General features: G+C 41.4%; 1 non-coding gene across 1 annotated transcript; it reads left to right on the top strand.

Annotated features, from left to right (window-relative positions):
* The first annotated feature begins 13,418 nt into the window (after positions 1–13,418).
* trnae-uuc (transfer RNA glutamic acid (anticodon UUC)) lies at positions 13,419–13,490 on the top strand. Its single transcript has one exon. It is a non-coding gene; the product is annotated as a tRNA-Glu (tRNA).
* Positions 13,491–14,982: the final 1,492 nt, after the last annotated feature.

The raw sequence follows: 14,982 nt of genomic DNA, 5'->3' as shown, positions 1-14,982 counted from the left end.
TACACGTATCACCTTTTTACAACCTTTTGATGTCATATTACATTAATGTATAATTTTACCATATCTAAACACTGTGTCCATGGTCTTTTAGTTTCCTCCATACACTTTTTTAATCTGTTTTTAATAGTACCATTCATTCTTTCTACTAATCCTACTAATGGGGGTGAGAAGCGCAGTGATTCTTTAAATTAATGCAGAATAATTGCCCTATGTTTGTGATTACTTCATTTAAACTTAAATTTCCTTGTGGATTATGTTTAGCACATATGAGACATGCTCTACAAAACTTTTTTGCATAATTATTAAATCCATACGTTGTATATATTTGACCTATATGCTTTACCATCCCCACTGTTGATACATGTGAGACACCATGTGTCAAAATTGCTGCATATTTAAAAAGATTTTTTGGTAAAATAGGTTTTCCTTCTGGTCATCATTTAATTTAGCTCCCTTTTTTAACCACATCCGATGTCTTTTAGCAGTCCTATGTCAAGTTCCTGGTCTATTTTTAGACTAGCCACATGCACTAGATTTTCTGCTGCTTTTTTAGCAGTTTTTTCAGCTTTTAATAACTCAGCATGTACTACAGGTTTTCCTATAGAAGTAACCATTCCTCGGTGTTGCCAGTATTTAGCAAATGTGTGCACTGTTGAGTAAGCATAAGTGCTGTCTGTAAATATTGTACATATTTTGTCTTTCATAAGTTTACATGCCTCAGTTAATGCAACTAATTCTGCAGCCTGAGCAGAATAAGTATGGGGCAACGCTTTTGCTTGTAATATTTCTGTGTCTGTGACTACTGCATAACCTGTATGATTTTGTCCTTTTAATGTCTTTTGGTCTACACTTAGTAGTCTCTTCTGCCAATTCAATACAATTATGTGATTTGAATTTGAATTTTATTTGAATTTTATTTGAGTATGTTCATAAATCATGTAATACATGTCATTACAGTCCATAAAATAAATTATCTTCCACAAAAAACTTTGAACATTCTCAAAAAGGATGTGGGAAGAAGTGTACACTTATTTAATCCCACCCCGTTCTTCTGATTCAAACTTTGAACAAAAATTTCATCCAGCTTCCTTTTACTTTACTTCTTAGTATTAACTACTTTTTCTTTTTCTTCTTATTCTTCTTCTTCTTCTTCTTCTTATTATTATTATTATTATTATTATTATTATATATTCATTATTCTTGTTATTCTTATTCTCCTTGTTCATGTTATTATCACAAAAATCACCATAATCTTTCCTGTACATCATCACTGAACCATTCTATCAACAAAAAAGTATACCATTAATTAGCATTTTCTTTTGGTATATCTGGACAGAATATGACATTTATACAGGTTTTTTTTTAAATTGCCTAATATTTGAACATTGCCTTAAATCTTCACTCAGCCCATTCCATAATCTGACCCCACAGACTGAGACACAAAAGCTCTTCCTTGTAGTGTGCACTTTAGCGTGTCTAAATTTTGCCATTCCTCTAAGGTTATAATTCCCTTCCCGCTCACTAAATAAGTTTTGAATGTTTGGAGGCAATTGATAATTTCTTGCTTTGGACATAAGGTTTGGTATTCCACCAAGTCCTCAAATTTTAGTAATCTAGACCGGGTACTGCATGTGGTACCCGGAGTACATCATCTTACTCAATGGATGGGTGATTTCAGCATAATTAGCTATCCATTGTCTACAGTAATTAGTTACTCCTAGAAATGACATCATTTGTCTCTTTGTTTGAGGTTTTGGTGCTTTAAGTATAGCCTCTTTACGTCCTGCTATTATTGTACGGCCTCCAGTACTTAAACTATGTCCTAAATACTTCACTGTATTTTTGAAGCTTATTTTTACTCACTTTATGGCCATTTTCTATAGCATCAGGTTTTAATTTATACTGTTTCACACAAGGTCTGTATTATTCGGATTTGGGTCTAATTGTTACTGGTATTACCCCTTTAATCAGACCTACATCAGATGGCCCTTTTGACCACAAACACTGTGGTATGTCACTTAATATGGCCTCTTCCTCTTGTGTAAGTTCTAATGCATGTCAGGGAAACAGTTCTTCCTCATCATCTGGGTGAATAACATATAAGTTGTTGGTTTGAACTTCTTGCATTATTTTTACTTGTATGTTACGTATGTTATCTGGGATTAGGACTAATCCTAAAGCTACCAATGCATAACGACCCAACAAATTTAACGGGCAGTCAAATACAATACAGCTAGTTTTATTGTCTTTCCCTTTGGATCTTGTATCATGACAGGTTTTGTCAGTGAAACATGTGTAACTTCCCCATTTGCTGCTCTCCCCACTGTGTATCATATGTGGGACTTTAGTTTTCATAGTTTTCATGGTGGTTTTGCACACACCAGTATCACACAAGAAAGAAATTTGTACCCCATTAACTAGTAGATTTTGTTTGTTTTGTTTTCTTTTTGTTTTTGTTTGTTGTATCACACGTCTGGACTATTGTATTTTTATTAATGGTGTCTTATAAGCTGTGGAATTTAAGGGCTCGGCATTCTTTGTATGCAAGACACAATAATAAACAAACTAAAGTAAAACTAAACTAAAAAGTAGAGTAACTTTTGGTAAGGTGCGTCCGCACCCTAATGCAGCTTGTAAATCAACTAGTATTTTTCCTTCCTGTGGTTTTTTATCACTTTATCTGCATGCATTGCATGGTCTACATATTGGTCTAGTGCCCCTGTAGCAAAATTTATATAATGCTTGTCAATCCAATTACGAATTCTTGTGGTAGTATTAGCGTGCAAAGTATTCTTTAATTGCTGTCTGTATGCACAATTTTCATTACCAGCTTCATCTTCTTTTTGTTTAGTTCTGTTTATTTTCATATAATTTGCTCTCCTAGTGAATCTATTTTGGATCCTTGTTCTTAACGCTGTCAACCTAACTAGGAGTTGTTCATAAGTAAATGACCACAGGGTTAGCTCCCATGGTTTTACTAAATTCAATTTTTTCAGCTTTAGCTTTTGCCTCACTTCTAGTTTGTGTAGTTTTCATCTGGTGTAATAGCTCTGTTGCCTCTTGATACGGGTGATACGGGGGCGGGGGCACTTGCTGCTCCCCTCCCGCTACTGCTCCCTCTATCTCGGCTTGAGCCTGCTGTACTGGTGTTTCTGGCTGAGCCGCTATTACAGTGGTGAAATGGTGAAATCATCTTCCTCCTTTGTATTAAGCATAATTTGTTGCTTACGTTTTGCCTCTGGTTGGCCTTTTCCTCTGGCTTGTGCCAATTCCAACCATCTTTCCAAATGATAGTATAGTATAGTATAGTATAGTATAGTATAGTATAGTATAGTATAGTATAGTATAGTATAGTATAGTAATGATAGATAGTTTACACATATCATATTCTTTATTTTTGCATTTTTCTTGTATTTCATTTTGTATTTTATTTAGTATTTTATTTAGTATTTTATTTAGTATTTTATTTAGTATTTTATTTTGGAGCTCCATTATTTTAGAAGATTTTAACTCGCCTTCAAATTTATATTTTGTTACCCACAAATCTAACTATGTACATTTTTCAGAATATTTTGCGTGCACGGCTTTCTAGTCTTTTACTTTTGGTGTCAATTTTGTAGTTTTATTTCCCATTTTTATTTCCTCAAATTTAGTCCAGCTTTTAACTCCTAGGGAGGTCTCTATCGCTGGAATACAACAACAACAGGTTGGTACGAGTGATTAGTGTGGTATCTCTCACTTTAGCCTCAGCAGGCGGAGAGATCTTGCCTCTGCATCCACAGAAATACACCGTATTTCCCCAACCTTTTTGGTATGAGATTCGTCACCTAGTGGTTCAGAATCTCCACTCACACGTCTCTCTCTCACACACACCCTTGCTTTTTATTCCACGGTTTTGTACCAGCCAGTAAAATATCACTATTTTACCCGGTAACGGGACTCCGCATCCGTCCCTCTTATCACGGTTTTGTACCAGCCAGTAAAATATCACTATTTTACCCGGTAACGGGACTCCGTATCCGTCCCTAGTACTACTACTACTATTAGTATTAGTAGGTTTTAGTACCTAATTGGAGCCTAGGATAATTAGGGTTTTTCTACGCGCATGACCCCCAGTCATACCGTTTTTTTAAAGCAAGACTTACTCACTCGTCTCGTCTCTCTCCCTCGGTATCCCGTCAACCTTTAGACTCCAAAAGATATCGAAGAGACCAGTCCTGGAAAAGGTCTCATATGCTGTGGCCACAGTCTCTCCTGGGTCTCCGACATCCGCTGGAGTCCTCCGGTATATTGGGATCCGGCTCGAAGGACCAAGTTGATAGGTTCACAACCTATATTAGAGTTCAAAAGAGAAGAGAAGACAAGAGAGATTATTTTGTCTCAATATTGAGGAGAAAGAGCGGAGAGGCAAAAAACCCCAGTTACAAACCACCACCCTCTCTGGGGCCCAGACCGTCTTTCACCTCTTTTATTAAAGTTAGGAAACCCTAGTTACATACACATCTAAAGGGGGGGGGCAAGCAGTGTAAAAACATATGACGAAATTCACAGAGAAATATATTCTGTTTTGCATTTCCAGAAGGTCACAAAACATCCTCCCATGATGTTTCGGTTTCACAGTGACCTTCTTCCCGTGGGATCCTGCACTTTCAAAAGACATTTTCTGCAAGACTCAAGAACAAACATTAGTGCAGATTACATAGTTTACATAATTGAATATAATGACTAAATAAAGTAGTGAACTGACTATAACTAATAGTAATGACTAAATAAAGAGTGAACATTACATTACAGTACCTTTAAAATGAACAGTGAGATAACATAATATAACTTGAATATATATTTTGAATCCATCACTTCCCTTTAACCTGACAATTGAACCTCTCTCTCCCCACCTTTAACCCTACTATACAAGTGAGTTGTGATTGTGCATGTACATGTTTAGACAGCTAGCAGACAAAAACAAAAACAAATCACACACTGTAAACATTGAAACATGGTTAATCATTATACGAGTTGAATTTTACCTCAAATAGAAACAGAAGATAGGCAGGGCTGTCTCCTCCATGTTCTTGGCTGTCGTCCATCTTAGACCCTTGTCCATCTTGATAGTTGATCTGTAAGCCTCTCTGACCCTACGTCTTACCCTAAGAAAATACTACTCCTAATGCCATGGCTGCTACTACTACTCCTACCAAACAACCCTAATCCATCTTGAAGACCCCGGTCCATCTTGAAGCCCCCCCTTGACCTGAGCTGTGAAACTGTTTTGACCTAATTCTGACCCTACGATATAAGTGAGTTGTGTAGGTGCTCCTACTATAAAGCCCTATTCCATCTTGAAGACCCCGGTCCATCTTGTAGCCCCCCCTTGACCTGAACTGTGAAACTGTTTTGACCTACTTCTGACCCTACGACTCAAGTGACTTGTGTGGGTGCTCCTACCAAACAACCCTAATCCATCTTGAAGACCCCGGTCCATCTTGAAGCCCCCCCTTCACCTGACCTGAGTGAGAACCTGCCTGACCCTGTTGCACTAATGTTACTGACTGATACTACTAGTTCTTCTCCTATTACTACCATTACAAATGCTACTGCTATTGGTACTATTATTCCTAGTCCTTCCCTTTAACCTGACAATTGAACCTCTCTCTCCCCACCTTTAACCCTACTATACAAGTGAGTTGTGATTGTGCATGTACATGTTTAGACAGCTAGCAGACAAAACAAAAACAAATCACACACTGTAAACATTGAAACATGGTTAATCATTATACGAGTTGAATTTTACCTCAAATAGAAACAGAAGATAGGCAGGGCTGTCTCCTCCATGTTCTTGGCTGTCGTCCATCTTAGACCCTTGCCCATCTTGATAGTTGATTTGTAAGCCTCTCTGACCCTACGTCTTACCCTAAGAAAATACTACTCCTAATGCCATGGCTGCTACTACTACTCCTACCAAACAACCCTAATCCATCTTGAAGACCCCGGTCCATCTTGTAGCCCCCCCTTGACCTGAACTGTGAAACTGTTTTGACCTACTTCTGACCCTACGATTCAAGTGACTTGTGTGGGTGCTCCTACTATAAAGCCCTATTCCATCTTGAAGACCCCGGTCCATCTTGAAGCCCCCCCTTGACCTGAGCTGTGAAACTGTTTTGACCTAATTCTGACCCTACGATACAAGTGACTTGTGTAGGTGCTCCTACTATAAAGCCCTATTCCATCTTGATGACCCCGGTCCATCTTGAAGCCCCCCCTTCACCTGACCTGAGTGAGAACCTGCCTGACCCTGTTGCACTAATGTTACTCACTGATATTACTAGTTCTTCTATTACTACCAATACCATTAAAAATGCTACTGCTATTGGTACTATTATTCCTAGTCCTTCCCGTTAACCTGACAATTGAACCTCTCTCTCCCCACCTTTAACCCTACTATACAAGTGAGTTGTGATTGTGCATGTACATGTTTAGACAGCTAGCAGACAAAACAAAAACAAATCACACACTGTAAACATTGAAACATGGTTAATCATTATACGAGTTGAATTTTACCTCAAATAGAAACAGAAGATAGGCAGGGCTGTCTCCTCCATGTTCTTGGCTGTCGTCCATCTTAGACCCTTGCCCATCTTGATAGTTGATTTGTAAGCCTCTCTGACCCTACGTCTTACCCTAAGAAAATACTACTCCTAATGCCATGGCTGCTACTACTACTCCTACCAAACAACCCTAATCCATCTTGAAGACCCCGGTCCATCTTGTAGCCCCCCCTTGACCTGAACTGTGAAACTGTTTTGACCTACTTCTGACCCTACGATTCAAGTGACTTGTGTGGGTGCTCCTACCAAACAACCCTAATCCATCTTGAAGACCCCGGTCCATCTTGTAGCCCCCCCTTGACCTGAACTGTGAAACTGTTTTGACCTACTTCTGACCCTACGATTCAAGTGACTTGTGTGGGTGCTCCTACCAAACAACCCTAATCCATCTTGAAGACCCCGGTCCATCTTGAAGCCCCCCCTTCACCTGACCTGAGTGAGAACCTGCCTGACCCTGTTGCACTAATGTTACTGACTGATACTACTAGTTCTTCTCCTATTACTACCATTACAAATGCTACTGCTATTGGTACTATTATTCCTAGTCCTTCCCTTTAACCTGACAATTGAACCTCTCTCTCCCCACCTTTAACCCTACTATACAAGTGAGTTGTGATTGTGCATGTACATGTTTAGACAGCTAGCAGACAAAACAAAAACAAATCACACGCTGTAAACATTGAAACATGGTTAATCATTATACGAGTTGAATTTTACCTCAAATAGAAACAGAAGATAGGCAGGGCTGTCTCCTCCATGTTCTTGGCTGTCGTCCATCTTAGACCCTTGCCCATCTTGATAGTTGATTTGTAAGCCTCTCTGACCCTACGTCTTACCCTAAGAAAATACTACTCCTAATGCCATGGCTGCTACTACTACTCCTACCAAACAACCCTAATCCATCTTGAAGACCCCGGTCCATCTTGTAGCCCCCCCTTGACCTGAACTGTGAAACTGTTTTGACCTACTTCTGACCCTACGATTCAAGTGACTTGTGTGGGTGCTCCTACCAAACAACCCTAATCCATCTTGAAGACCCCGGTCCATCTTGAAGCCCCCCCTTCACCTGACCTGAGTGAGAACCTGCCTGACCCTGTTGCACTAATGTTACTCACTGATATTACTAGTTCTTCTATTACTACCACTACCATTAAAAATGCTACTGCTATTGGCACTATTATTCCTAGTCCTTCCCTTTAACCTGACAACTGAACCTCTCTCTCCCCACCTTTAACCCTACTATACAAGTGAGTTGTGATTGTGCATGTACATGTTTAGACAGCTAGCAGACAAAAACAAAAACAAATCACACACTGTAAACATTGAAACATGGTTAATCATTATACGAATTGAATTTTACCTCAAATAGAAACAGAAGATAGGCAGGGCTGTCTCCTCCATGTTCTTGGCTGTCGTCCATCTTAGACCCTTGTCCATCTTGATAGCTGATCTGTAAGCCTCTCTGACCCTACATCATACCCTAAGAAAATACTACTCCTAATGCTATGGCTGCTACTACTACTCCTACCAAACAACCCTAATCCATCTTGAAGACCCCGGTCCATCTTGAAGCCCCCCCTTCACCTGACCTGAGTGAGAACCTGCCTGACCCTGTTGCACTAATGTTACTGACTGATACTACTAGTTCTTCTCCTATTACTACTGCTATTGGTACTATTATTCCTAGTCCTTCCCTTTAACCTGACAACTGAACCTCTCTCTCCCCACCTTTAACCCAACTATACAAGTGAGTCGTGATTGTGCGTGTACATGTTTAGACAGCTAGCAGACAAAAACAAAAACAAATCACACACTGTAAACATTGAAACATGGTTAATCATTATACGAGTTGAATTTTACCTCAAATAGAAACAGAAGATAGGCAGGGCTGTCTCCTCCATGTTCTTGGCTGTCGTCCATCTTAGACCCTTGTCCATCTTGATAGTTGATCTGTAAGCCTCTCTGACCCTACGTCTTACCCTAAGAAAATACTACTCCTAATGCTATGGCTGCTACTATTACTCCTACCAAACAACCCTAATCCATCTTGAAGACCCCGGTCCATCTTGAAGCCCCCCCTTGACCTGAGCTGTGAAACTGTTTTGACCTAATTCTCACCCTACGACACAAGTGAGTTGTGTAGGTGCTCCTACTATAAAGCCCTATTCCATCTTGAAGACCCCGATCCATCTTGAAGCCCCCCCTTGACCTGAGCTGTGAAACTGTTTTGACCTAATTCTGACCCTACGATACAAGTGAGTTGTGTAGGTGCTCCTACTATAAAGCCCTATTCCATCTTGAAGACCCCGGTCCATCTTGAAGCCCCCCCTTCACCTGACCTGAGTGAGAACCTGCCTGACCCTGTTGCACTAATGTTACTGACTGATACTACTACTTCTTCTCCTATTACTACCATTACAAATGCTACTGGTACTATTATTCCTAGTCCTTCCCGTTAACCTGACAATTGAACCTCTCTCCCCCCACCTTTAACCCTACTATACAAGTGAGTTGTGATTGTGCATGTACATGTTTAGACAGCTAGCAGACAAAACAAAAACAAATCACACACTGTAAACATTGAAACATGGTTAATCATTATACGAGTTGAATTTTACCTCAAATAGAAACAAAAGATAGGCAGGGCTGTCTCCTCCATGTTCTTGGCTGTCGTCCATCTTAGACCCTTGCCCATCTTGATAGTTGATTTGTAAGCCTCTCTGACCCTACGTCTTACCCTAAGAAAATACTACTCCTAATGCCATGGCTGCTACTACTACTCCTACCAAACAACCCTAATCCATCTTGAAGACCCCGGTCCATCTTGTAGCCCCCCCCTTGACCTGAACTGTGAAACTGTTTTGACCTACTTCTGACCCTACGATTCAAGTGACTTGTGTGGGTGCTCCTACCAAACAATCCTAATCCATCTTGAAGACCCCGGTCCATCTTGTAGCCCCCCCTTGACCTGAACTGTGAAACTGTTTTGACCTAATTCTGACCCTACGACTCAAGTGACTTGTGTGGGTGCTCCTACCAAACAACCCTAATCCATCTTGAAGACCCCGGTCCATCTTGAAGCCCCCCCTTCACCTGACCTGAGTGAGAACCTGCCTGACCCTGTTGCACTAATGTTACTCACTGATATTACTAGTTCTTCTATTACTACCACTACCATTAAAAATGCTACTGCTATTGGCACTATTATTCCTAGTCCTTCCCTTTAAGCTGACAATTGAACCTCTCTCTCCCCACCTTTAACCCTACTATACAAGTGAGTTGTGATTGTTCATGTACATGTTTAGACAGCTAGCAGACAAAAACAAAAACAAATCACACACTGTAAACATTGAAACATGGTTAATCATTATACGAGTTGAATTTTACCTCAAATAGAAACAGAAGATAGGCAGGGCTGTCTCCTCCATGTTCTTGGCTGTCGTCCATCTTAGACCCTTGCCCATCTTGATAGTTGATTTGTAAGCCTCTCTGACCCTACGTCTTACCCTAAGAAAATACTACTCCTAATGCCATGGCTGCTACTACTACTCCTACCAAACAACCCTAATCCATCTTGAAGACCCCGGTCCATCTTGTAGCCCCCCCTTGACCTGAACTGTGAAACTGTTTTGACCTACTTCTGACCCTACGATATAAGTGAGTTGTGTAGGTGCTCCTACTATAAAGCCCTATTCCATCTTGAAGACCCCGGTCCATCTTGAAGCCCCCCCTTGACCTGAGCTGTGAAACTGTTTTGACCTAATTCTGACCCTACGATACAAGTGACTTGTGTAGGTGCTCCTACTATAAAGCCCTATTCCATCTTGACGACCCCGGTCCATCTTGAAGCCCCCCCTTCACCTGACCTAAGTGAGAACCTGTCTGACCCTGTTGCACTAATGTTACTGACTGATATTACTAGTTCTTCTATTACTACCACTACCATTAAAAATGCTACTGCTATTGGCACTATTATTCCTAGTCCTTCCCTTTAAGCTGACAATTGAACCTCTCTCTCCCCACCTTTAACCCTACTATACAAGTGAGTTGTGATTGTGCATGTACATGTTTAGACAGCTAGCAGACAAAAACAAAAACAAATCACACACTGTAAACATTGAAACATGGTTAATCATTATACGAGTTGAATTTTACCTCAAATAGAAACAGAAGATAGGCAGGGCTGTCTCCTCCATGTTCTTGGCTGTCGTCCATCTTAGACCCTTGTCCATCTTGATAGTTGATTTGTAAGCCTCTCTGACCCTACGTCTTACCCTAAGAAAATACTACTCCTAATGCCATGGCTGCTACTACTACTCCTACCAAACAACCCTAATCCATCTTGAAGACCCCGGTCCATCTTGTAGCCCCCCCTTGACCTGAACTGTGAAACTGTTTTGACCTACTTCTGACCCTACGATTCAAGTGACTTGTGTGGGTGCTCCTACCAAACAACCCTAATCCATCTTGAAGACCCCGGTCCATCTTGAAGCCCCCCCTTCACCTGACCTGAGTGAGAACCTGCCTGACCCTGTTGCACTAATGTTACTGACTGATACTACTAGTTCTTCTCCTATTACTACCACTACCACTACAAATGCTACTGCTATTGGTACTATTATTCCTAGTCCTTCCCTTTAACCTGACAACTGAACCTCTCTCTCCCCACCTTTAACCCTATTATACAAGTGAGTCGTGATTGTGCGTGTACATGTTTAGACAGCTAGCAGACAAAACAAAAACAAATCACACACTGTAAACATTGAAACATGGTTAATCATTATACGAGTTGAATTTTACCTCAAATAGAAACAGAAGATAGGAAGGGCTGTCTCCTCCATGTTCTTGGCTGTCGTCCATCTTGATAGTTGATCTGTAAGCCTCTCTGACCCTACGTCTTACCCTAAGAAAATGCTACTCCTAATGCCATGGCTGCTACTACCACTCCTACCAAACAACCCTAATCCATCTTGAAGACCCGGTCCATCTTGAAACCCCCTCTTCACCTGATCTGAGTGAGAACCTACCTGACCCTGTCTCTTACTCTATTGCACTACTAATGTTACTGACTGATACTACAACTACAATTACAAATGCTACTGCTACAGGTACTATTATTCCTACTCCTACCACATAACCCTAATACATCTTGAAGGCCTCCCTTTAACCTGACAATTGAACCTCTCTCTCCCCACCTTTTACCATACTATACAAGTGAGTCGTGATTGTGCATGTACATGTTTCACCATGTTTCAATGTTTACAGTGTGTGATTTGTTTTTGTCTGCTAGCTGTCTAATCATTATACAAGTTGAATTTTACACCAACTACACCAAAAAACACAACAATGACTTCACTGACAAAATCAACAACAAATCAACATGCAACAGCCACCACTCCACAACCTTAAGTAGTTACCAATCCACCAACAACACAGACACACCAAAACTGCTGAGAGCACCAAACAAGCCAAAAACAACTCCTGACTGACTTCACAATAGATACACAACAACACCACAACCATGTTACAAAACAAACAAAACAATGGGAAAGGTTGGCGGGTTTAACCTTAAGTGTCTCCGTAGATTGGGGCAGTGTCCGTGTACAACATGTTTAGACAGCTAGCAGACAAAAACAAATCACAACCTGTAAACATTGAAACATGGTTAATCATTATACAAGTTGAATTTTACCTCAAACAGGAACAGATGGTTGGCAGGGTTGTCTCACTGAAAAAGTATAAGTCATTGTAAGGGTTGCATTTTTCCTCAAACAAGAAGCGAAGGTTAGGTGAAGGCATCTTCAAGGCCATTGTCTATTTTGTTTGACCTAGTACCCAGCCAACCGATCCATTCTACCATGTCAGCCCATAACAACCATAAGCCTACCAGATCAAAATTCCAAATCAACCAATCCAATGTTGCACCAAACACCAAACCAATACACCAAAAACCACAACAATTCACTGACAAAATCAACAACAAATCAACATGCAACAGCCACCACTCCACAACCTTAAGTAGTTACCAATCCACCAACAACACAGACACACCAAAACTGCTGAGAGCACCAAACAAGTCAAAAACAACTCCTGACTGACTTCACAATAGATACACGACAACACCACAACCATGTTACAAAACAAACAGAACAGACTAAACAATGGGAAAGGTTGGCGGGTTTAACCTTACGTGTCTCCGTAGATTGGGGCAGTGTCCGTGTTTACTCATAGCAGCAGAATTCGTATCACTAATACAATTGTTTGTTGCAGCGCTGGCAGCTCCGTGAAGAGGAGCTTACTGCCAAATCGCAGGCAGGAAACAGGGACCCCAGCCTCTATCAGAATGAGATTCACACACGCACGCACACAACACACACAATGGGAGAGAGAGAGAGAGAGAGAGAGAGAGAGAGAGAGAGAGAGAGAGAGAGAGGTGGGGGGAAACTCAGTCAGCATGAGATTGGCACACACACACCCCCACCACACACACAGCACACACACACACACCCCCACACACACACCCCCCCACCCCCCCAGCACACACACACACACACACACCTCTGCACACGCATATATATACACATCTACACACTCACACACTCACATACAGACACACACTCATACACACGCACACGCACGCACACATACACAGCTACAAAAGCACCGTAGCGTACGGTGTAGTGGTTATAACTGCTGGTTTTCATCCAGACGGCCCGGGTTCGATTGCAGACTCCCCACGGAAGACGCGTCATAGACGCGCTCATACTATAGACTTCCGTCTAAAACAGTACGGTCTGGCGAGTCACAGTAGTGTCCCGTATGGTCTAGCGGTTAAGATTCCTGGCTTTCATCCAGGCGCCCCGGGTTCGACTCCCGGTATGGGAATGACTCCCTTTTCTGATCCGTAAACGTGCGTATTAACGATTTGTAAAATAAATTTAAACAAAAAAACAAAACAAAAACTGTACATACATAAAGAGATTTTATTCAACTTTAAAATGTACAAAATTAAATAATGTGTAGGATTGTAAATCGTAAAATACCGACATTCTTACTATGTTTATATTTTATCTTACTTCAGTTTGGTGATACAATTGTAAATGATTAGAATAATCTTTATCCACTCCAGGGAGTTCGTGCTGTCCGGTGACAAGTTACCGGTTATAGTGGTAGCTGGAGAGAGGAGATCTGAGGGAAAATAAATAAATAAATAAATAAAAATAAAAAACAAACTCGTTATCCAAAGTGCCGGAGGTAACTGTGTTTGGTGAAAGATTATTAACACTATCCGGTTTGAAGCCGTCACCTCCTGATTTCATTCAACTTTGCAATTTTTTTTTTTCTTCTTTGCTTTTAGTTTAGTTTTTTGTTTTTGCACACACACACACACACACACACCCCCCACCCCCCCCCACACAACCCCACCTACACACACACACACACCCCCACATACACCCCCCCCCACACGCACACCTACACACACACACACCCCCCCCACACACACACACACACACACACACAAAGAAACAAACAAACAAAAACAGAATGTCTCACTACTAAGCATCCCGTGGCATCGCTAGGTTGACGATGAAATAAGAAAAAAACCAAAACAACAACATCAAGAACAAATAAAAAGAACTACATAAAATTAAGAAATCCCTCCAACTCGAGCGGTCATGTCCCGCAGGAGACACGGGCTCGAATTTACACCTGGGTACGCGACAGGCTCCTCGCCCGGGCTTCCGGGACACGCCAGCCAGACACGGGTCTGGATCGAAGGCCTCGGGTCCCGCGAATCTCCTCCTCCTCGTCGTCGTCGTCTTCGTCCTCATTCTCCTGAAGATGACCATCGTGGCTTAGACCACAATTATCACAAGCAGCGCCGTGATGAAGATGACGGTGATGAAGATGACGATGATGATGAAGATGATGATGAAGATGATGATGAAGATGAAGATGATGGCGGTGATGATCGCCGTCTTCGTCGTCATTCTCCTGAAGATGACCACAATTATCACAAGCAGTGGCGTGATGAAGATGAAGGAGGAGAAGATGAAGATGAAGGAGGAGAAGATGAAGATGAAGGAGGAGAAGATGAAGATGATGATGCAGAAGATGAAGATGATGGAGAAGATGATGGAGAAGATGATGAAGGAGAAGATGATGAAGGAGAAGAAGAAGGTGAAGGAGAAGAAGAAGAAGAAGAAGAAGAAGAAAAAGAAGAAGTAGAAGAAGAAGTAGAAGAAGAAGTACAAATGTTTTCAAAACACGGGGACATCACGTGGAGCTCGAAGCCGCCTCCGCGGACGTCGCTCAGGGGCCCTCAGTCGATCGCGGCCTCGGAACGAGTCCCGACCGACCGCCGCGGCCCGCGAGG

This window comes from Periophthalmus magnuspinnatus, unplaced genomic scaffold (assembly GCF_009829125.3).
Source record: "Periophthalmus magnuspinnatus isolate fPerMag1 unplaced genomic scaffold, fPerMag1.2.pri scaffold_121_arrow_ctg1, whole genome shotgun sequence".
Classification (NCBI taxonomy): domain Eukaryota; kingdom Metazoa; phylum Chordata; class Actinopteri; order Gobiiformes; family Gobiidae; genus Periophthalmus; species Periophthalmus magnuspinnatus.
Note: the sequence above shows the minus strand (reverse complement) of the source record. Positions and strands in the feature narration are given on the sequence as shown.